Source organism: Propithecus coquereli, unplaced genomic scaffold (assembly GCF_000956105.1).
Source record: "Propithecus coquereli isolate 6110/MARCELLA unplaced genomic scaffold, Pcoq_1.0 Scaffold66, whole genome shotgun sequence".
In the NCBI taxonomy this organism is placed as follows: domain Eukaryota; kingdom Metazoa; phylum Chordata; class Mammalia; order Primates; family Indriidae; genus Propithecus; species Propithecus coquereli.
In genome coordinates this window covers 7,146,205-7,154,773 of record NW_012152618.1, presented here as the reverse complement: position 1 = coordinate 7,154,773, position 8,569 = coordinate 7,146,205, and positions in this window count along the sequence as shown.

Here is an 8,569-nt window from a genome sequence, read left to right as displayed (position 1 = left end):
TGGAACTAGACAAGGATGCCCACATTCACCACTCTATTCAACACAGTACTGGAAGACCTCACCATAGCAATCAAGCAAGAGAAAAAAGTAAAAGGCATCCAAGAGGAAGTCAAGTTGTCACTGTTTGCTGATGATTTTGTCTTATATGTAGAAAACCCTAAAGATTCCACCAAAAAAACTCTTTAATTTTTTAGATAAACTCATGGATTCTTTGATAAATGAATTCAATAAAGTTTCAGGATACAAAATCAACATACAGAAATCAGTAGCATTTCTAGCCACCAATAATAATGTATCTGAGAACTAAATCAAGAGGGTAATCCCTTTGACAATAGCTACAAAACAAAAACAAAAAAAAACTAGGAATGTATTTAACCAAGGAGTTGAAAGATCGCTATAAGGAAAACTACAAAACACCAATGAAGGAAACTGTAGATGACACAAGTGAATAAAAAAAAATCTTATGCTGATAGATTGAAAGAATTAATATCATTAAAATGACCATACTGCCTAAAGGAATTTATAGGTTCAATGTGATCCTTATCAAAATGCCAATATAATTTTTCACAGAATTAGAAAAAAACAACTCTAAAGTTCATATGGAACCAAAAAAGAGCCCAAATAGCCAAAGCAATCTTTAGCAAAAGGAGCAAAGCTGGAGGCATCACATAGTCTGATTTCAAATTATACTACAAGGCTACAGTAACCAAAACAGCATGGTACTTGTATAAAAATTGACACGTAGATCAGTGGAACAGAATAGAGAACCCAGAAATAAAGGCACATATAGCCAACTGATCTTTCACAAAAGTTAACAGGAATATACACTGGGAAAAGGGCATCCTTTTCAATAAATGATGCTTGCAAAATTGAATTGCCATGTGTAGAAGAATGAAACTGAACCTCAATCTCTCACCATATACAAAAATCAACTCAAGATGGATTAAAGACTTCAATGTGAGACCTGAAACTATAAAAATACTAAAAGAAAACCTAGGAAAAAACTCTTCTGAACATTGGTCTAGGCAAAGAATTCATAACTAAGACCTCAAAAGCACAGACAACAACAACAACAAAAAAGAAATGGGACTTAATTAAGCTACAAAGGTTCCACACAGCAAATGAAACAATCAACAGAGTGAACAAACAGCCTGCAGAACTGGAGAAAATATTTGCAAACTATACATCTGACAGGGGACTACTATCCAGAATTTACAAGAAACTCAAAGCAACAACAAAAAGAAAACCCAAAACACCCCATTAAAAAGTGGCATAAAGACATGAATAGACATTTTTCAAAAGAAGACAAATGGCCAACAGGCATATGAAAAGTGTTGAACATCACTAATCATCTTAGGAATGTAAATAAAAACTACAAGAGATATCATCTTATACCAATCAGAATGGCTATTATTAAAAAGACAAGAAATATCTTGGCTAGGATGCGGAGAAAAAGGAACACTTACACACTTACACACTATGTAAATTAGTATAACCTCTATGGAAAACAGTATGGACATTTCTCAAAGAACTAAAAATAGAACTACCATGTGATTCAGCAATCTCACTTGTGGGTATCTACCCAAAGCAACAGAAATCAGTATATAAAAATGATATCTGCACTTGTATGTTTATATCAGCACTATTCACAATAGCAAAGATATGGAATCAACCTAAGTGTCCATCAGTGGAGTACTGGATAAAGAAAATGTGGTATATACACACAATGGAATATTATTCAGCTGTAAAAAAAAATGAAATCCTGTCTTTTGCAGCAACCCATGGATAGAACTGGGGAGCATTACCTTAAGTGAAACAGCTCAGACACATAAAGGTAAATACCACATGTTCTCACGTCTAAGTGGGAGCTAAATAACATGCATATATTGAAGCAGAGTGTGGAACAATGGCCAACGAGGAGTCAGAGGAGCTGGGGAGGGAACAGTGGATGATGGGAAGTCCTTGGTGGGTACAATGTGTGTTGCTTCAGTGATGTATGCACTGAAGTCCCTGACTTCACCACAGTGCAAAATGTCATTGTAGCAAAATTGCTCTTGTACCCCATGAATACAAATAAAAAATGGGACAAAAAATAAATATTAGCTATCCCCTCAGGAGCAGTTGCAGAAACAAAGACTTTAGCAACAATGCATATCTTCTCCTTGCTTCGTAAAGTACATATTTTATATAGTGACCAGTTACGTCTTTTTTCCTCTCCTTTTACTGTTATTTTGTATAGGGTGTGTCATTGTTAGTTAACCTTTTAATTTAGTCTTCAAGTTGTAGGATGGCAAAGGCAAATTGTTTTGCACTGGAAAGAATGAACATCAGAGATGGAGGTAGTAACTGACAGGACTTTGTCTCTTGCCTTTTAGGAAGAAGGGGATTGTGACTTGATTGCACGAAGGATAATTGCATTAGGTGGAAGCATGGCGTTGTTTGGAAGTTTAAGCCTAGCCAGAAGGGTGTGCATGAATGCTAAATAACCAAAGGAGTGGACTATGCAGGTCATTGTGGTTGTTACTCGGTTCTAGACCTGTCTTCTAAACTCTCCATTGTAGGGGCTGGAAGCCTGGGAACTGCACTTCCTTGATTGTCTTGCTCTGAGGGTTTTATTTGCATTCTACTAATGAGAGGCACGTGCACTATTTGGAAGGCAAAAGGGAAACAAGCTTAGCAATCAGAGGGCAGGCGTGGAGGCTTGTTCAATGGCATACGTGATGTTTTGCAGGAGCTTCTGCGTTCTGTTAATCACCTGCTTCAGGGCTGCAGGCAGCTGAGATCATCAACCGTGGTTTCCTGCAATTCCTGCGCCTTTTTGATTTCCTGTACTCACTGGCAGCTTTCCCTGGCCTTCCTTGCCTCCAGCCCTTCCAGTGTTTTGGAAGCACCTGTGTTAAAACCTTTCCTGAGTGTAATACTAAGAGTGCTTTCTGTTGTCCTGACTGATTGCTGGCTGATAAGAGACAGTTTTCACATATGAAATGCAAATGGTTCTTAAACATAGCAAAAGGTGGCTGACCTCTCTCTTAATAAGAGAAATACAAATGGAACTGTAAGTTACCACTTCTCACTTATTAGATGGCATGAGATTTGAAATTCAAGAACACTATGTTGACGTGGGGGCGATGGGCACTCACTCATCTGCCCTGAAAAGTGGAAATTGATATTGATCTACTCTATGGAAGAATTTTGGCAATATTAAACTTATTAAAACATTTGAAGTACATGTTCAAAAATACTCATTATAGCATTGTTTCAGATATCCAAAAGTTTGAAACATAAGTATTCTTCCATGGAGGACAAGTTAGATAAATTATGGTATAGCCATGCAATTAAATGCTATAAAGCCGTTAAAAAGATGGGATAGCTCTGCATGTACTGTTATGAGAGATACCCAAGCTATTTTAACTGAAAAAGATCAAAATATGCATAGGCACAACTGTGTGAAAAAAATTTTTAAAAAATATCTATGTTTTTGAAAATGCACAGAATGTCTCTTAAAAAGGAACATAAAATGACAGGAGTGTTTGTTGGGTGCCCCTTTTCCAAATGCGAGTCAGTAGGCAAGCCTAAAAACACAGGTGGGACATTGGTAGGCTTTCTATAATGTAAAGAACTCAAAATCAAGGGTAATGTTGGGATTATTATTATTAACCTTGTTTCAGTCTTTTCTAAGGACGGTTTGAGGCGTGGAAAAATGCAGGTTTGTGGAAGGTGGAGCAGAGAAGCTGGAGACTGTTTTCAGTAACAGTGAGGATAGCTGCTAGAACCCCTTCTTGGTGGTGGCTTTGGTAGGAGACACATGAAGCCTTGTTCCCTGAGTGCCCATAGCTAGTTGCTTTAAACTTTTTAAAACCACATTCGTTTCAGGCTATTTTAAAAGAATTAAAATGTTATAGAGTCTCACTGCAACCTCACCATCTCCAGAGGCAACTACCAATCAGAAATTGAAGTATGTATTTTTCTGATACATATTTTTATGTATTTATTGTCTATCTATATTTCTAACTATCTAGATTCTGTCTATCTACATTGTTTGATATACAAATGACAGTGAAGTGAATATCTGTGATGGTTAATTTTATGTGTCAACTTGACTGGGCCATGGGATGCCCAAACATGTGGCCGAACGTTATTCTGGGTGCATCTGCGAGGGTGTTTCTGAATGAGATTAACATTTGGATTAGCAGATTGCATATAACAGATTTCCCTCTCTGATGTGGGTGGGCCTCATCGCGTCAACTGAAGACCTAGATAGAACACAAAGGCTAAGTAAGAGGGAGTTCTTCTTCCCTGACTACTTGAGACATTGGTCTTTTCTGGCCTTCAGACTCAGGCTGAACCATCAGCTCTAGGGTCTTGAGCCTGCTGGCTTTCAGACTGGAACTTATAAGTGACACTGGCTCTCCTGGTTTGCAGGACTTTGGATGTGGACTGGAACTACACGTCAGCGCCCCTGTATCTCCAGCCTGCCACCTGCAGATCTTGGGACTTCTCAGCCTCCATAATCCCGTGAGCCATTTCCTCATCATTAAACACACACACAGGCACACACACCCACACACATGCACACACCCTGTTGGTTTTGTTTCTTTGGAGAATCCTGGCTAAGATAGTATCTTTAGCTTATCTCTTTGTGAGCATGTGTAAGAATTTCTCTAGGAAGATTATAACGGAGTGAAGTTGCTTGGTCTTAGGATGGATGCATGTTCAACTTTATTAGACACTGCCAACATGCTTTTACAATCTAAGCTTCTTTCTGCAGCTGTGTCATAGTTCTTGTTTCCATATAATTTTGCTCATTCTGATGACCAATCTGATGGGTTTTAAATGCTATCTCTTTTAATTTTTATTTCCTTTACTGCTATTAGTTTTGCCTATATAAAATTGCATTTTTGTAAGCTAAAACTATTGAATATAGGCAATTTAACTAGGTTTAGTCTAATAGTAAATATCTTGACAATGAAAACTTTTTGCCATTCAGATTTCTTCTGTAAATTACTTGTGCTCATATTCTTGACATCTTTCTATTAGATTGTCTTTCCCCAAACCCCTCCTGCTCCCACCCCTTTTTGTAGTTCATCCTTAAAGCTACCTTTTCCTTGTCTGTGGTTGGGAGTATCTGTCTTTTCTTACAGAGAAATGTTTTATTTTGATGCCATCAAATTTACTAGCCTTATATGATTTGTGTTTTTATTGTCTTATTTAGGAACTTTATCCATACTCTGAATCATAAATTTTCCTCTTGTGTTTTAGAAATTTTACGGTGTTGCCTTTTCCCATTTAGGTTTGGAATCGATCTGGAATTTATTTTGGAATTCCAGTGTATAGTGCATAATATGGAGAATAGAAGTTATCTTATTTTCTCACTCAAATTGAAAAGTTTATCCTTTTCCCATCAATTTTCAAAGCCACATCTGTTATATTAAGTTCTCAAAAGAAACATGAGTTTCTTGCTAGGTTCCTCTTTTGGTGTATTTGCCTATTCATGCACCAAGATCACCCTTGTGACTTTACTATAAATTCACGATGAGTTTTGATAAATGAGAAGGCAACTAGTCCCACCTTGTTTTGCTTGAAAATTGTCTTGATGTTCTTGGCTCCTTTTCTCTTCCATGTGAATTTTACAATGAACTTGTTAAGTTCCTTAAAACCTTTTGGGAATTTTTATTTTAATTAGACTGAAATTTGCACATTAATGTTTGGAGAAGTGCCATATTTAGGATATTGAGCCTTCCCATCCATGGACATGGTATATTTCTCCATTTATTTAGATTTTATTTTGTGTTCATCAGTGAAGCTTTATAATTTTCTTTTTAGATCTTGCCAATCCTTTGATGAGTTTATTCCTTGGTATCTCATACAGTGTTGTTATTGGGGAGAATGGAATCTTTTTCAAAATTTTACTTTATCATTGACATTTCATATTAGAACAATATTGATTTTTCTATATTGTTCTTGAATCCAACAATCTCTCTGAACTCATTAGTTCTAATAGTTCGTTTAAATATTCCTTGGGATTTTTTTTTAGGTACATAACTGCAACATCTTAAAGTAATGGTAATTGTTTTCTTTTTTCCCAATACTTTTACCCGTCAGAGCAAATTGAGATTCTTTATTGTTTACTTTTAACTTTATTGAAATATAATTTACATACCATTCTATTTATCCACTTAAAGTGTACAACTAAATGGTTTTTAGTATGTTCACAGAGTTGTGCAACCATTACCACAATCACCTTTAGAATATTTTCATCACCTACCCTCAAAACCCATATCTGTTAACTGTCACATCCAATTACCCCAGCTTTCCAAGCTTTGGCAATAACTAATCTACTTTCTGCATCTATTTATTTGTCTATTATGGATATTTCATGTAAATGAATCATACAAAATGTGGTCTTTTGTGACTGGCTTCTTCGCATTAGCATGTTTTCAAGGTTTGTTCATGTTGCAGTTGTGTGAGCACTTCATTTATTTTTATTGCCAAGTAATATTCTATTGCATGGATACACCATGTTTCATTTACCCATTCATCAGTTGATGGACATTTGTGTTGTTTCCACTTTTTTGGCTCTTATGAATAATGCTATGAACATTTATGTATGGTGATCTTGTTTATTAATTCTAATAGTTTTTTAGTGGATTCCTTAAGATTTACTATATACAAAATGATGTCATCTATAAATAGAGATGGTTTTACTTCCTTTCCAATCTTCATGTCTTTTATTTTTGTCTCTTGTCTAATTGCCCTAGCTAGAACCTTCAGTACAAGGTTGAATACAAATGGCAAGAGCAGACTTCTAGCTGGGTGGGGTGGCTCACGCCTGTAATCCCAGATCTGGGAGGCTGAGGTGGGAGAATGCTTGAGTTTAGGAGTTTGAGACTAACCTGAGGAAGAGCAAGATTCCATTTCTACTAAAAATAGAAAAATTAGCCAGGTGTTGTGGCTCGCATCTGTAGTCCCAGCTACTGGGGAGGCTGAGACAAGAGGATCCCTTGAGCCCAGGAGTTTGAGGTTGCTGTGAGCTATGATAACACCACTGCACTCTACCTGGGGCAATAGAGCAACACTCTGTCTCAAACAAACAAACACAAAGAGCAAACATCCTTGTTTGTTCCTGATCTTAGGGTGAAAGCTCTTAGTTTTGTAGCATTAGGTATGAGGTTATCTGTGGGTTTTTCATAGATGCCCTTTATCAGGTTGAGGAAGTTTCCTTCTACTCCTGTTTGTTGAGTATTTTTATCTTGAAAGAGTATTGGATTTTATGTGATTTTCTGTGTCTATTGCAGCAATCATGTAATTTTGTCCTCTCTTCTATCAATATGGTTTGCACATTAACTGATTTTCAGATACTAAACTAACCTCACATGCTTGGGATAAATCCCACTTGGTCATAATGTATAATCCTTTTATGAGCTGAATTTAGTTTGCTGCTATGCTTTTGAGGAATTTTGTGCCTATATTTATAGATATTGGTCTGTACATTTTTTAGTGTGTGCATGACATCTTTCTCTGGTTTGTCATCAGAGAATAGTGGCCTCATCTCTACCATACCCTCAACTATGAGCAACTGCCTTGTTAATTCCCGTGCACTGCAGTTTGTATTTCGCATCCCTCCGTGTTTCTGACTGAGGGATTTGCTTTTCTTTCTATTTTCCTTTTATCTGTTATTTCTTTGTGTTTATAGTATGTAGCATTCTATTTTAGGTCAGTCTTCCATGGTGCCAGATCTGGTAGTCAAATTTCTGAAAAAAAATTTTTTTTTTACTTAAGTTTTATATGTACGTTGTAGAAAAGTCTAGAGGTAAAAGAAACCATAATTCTGCTTGTAGAGATAACTACTGTCAACATTATGTTTACGCTATGTCTTTCTAATCTTGTTTCTTTATATGTATGCGTGTGTGCAGGTATATATGCACATATATAATTGTAGATAAACTAAAGAGGAATTATGGCTTTTGTACTATTTTATAATATGATTTTTTCACTAAAGATAATGTTAAAACATTTATATGTTAGTCCATGTATTTTTAATGGCTACAAAGTATCCCATCATGGTGCTATAATGTAATTTACTCAACCGTATTTGTTTTTAAATATTTAAGAGTTATTTTAAAAATGTGTTTATAAACAACACTGACCCAAATGTCCTTATAACTGCATCTTCACCTGCATCTATTTTTATTTCCTTAGCATAAATTGCTGAAAGTAGAATTGCTGGGGCATACGAATGTTTTTGTTATTTACTGACAATTGAGTTGATTTCTTCTGGAACAATTATCAACCAGACTCCTTTTTCTAAATTCTTGTTCAGTTATGTAAGCTCTAAATGGCACAAACATATATTTATATGCGTCACTCCCCAGAGCTGTAGGCATTGCACTGTAATTTTCTCCCCAGGTTACTAAGAGGTAGTCTCTGGCATGACTTTCCCACCTAACTCCACCCTACCGCAGTTAGTACGTGCTCTGAAGTGTATTTCATTACGTGCACCCAAGGAGAAAGTTCCTCTGTGATGACTTTTCAACGTGAAAAATAAAGTGTATATACCCCACATTTGTCT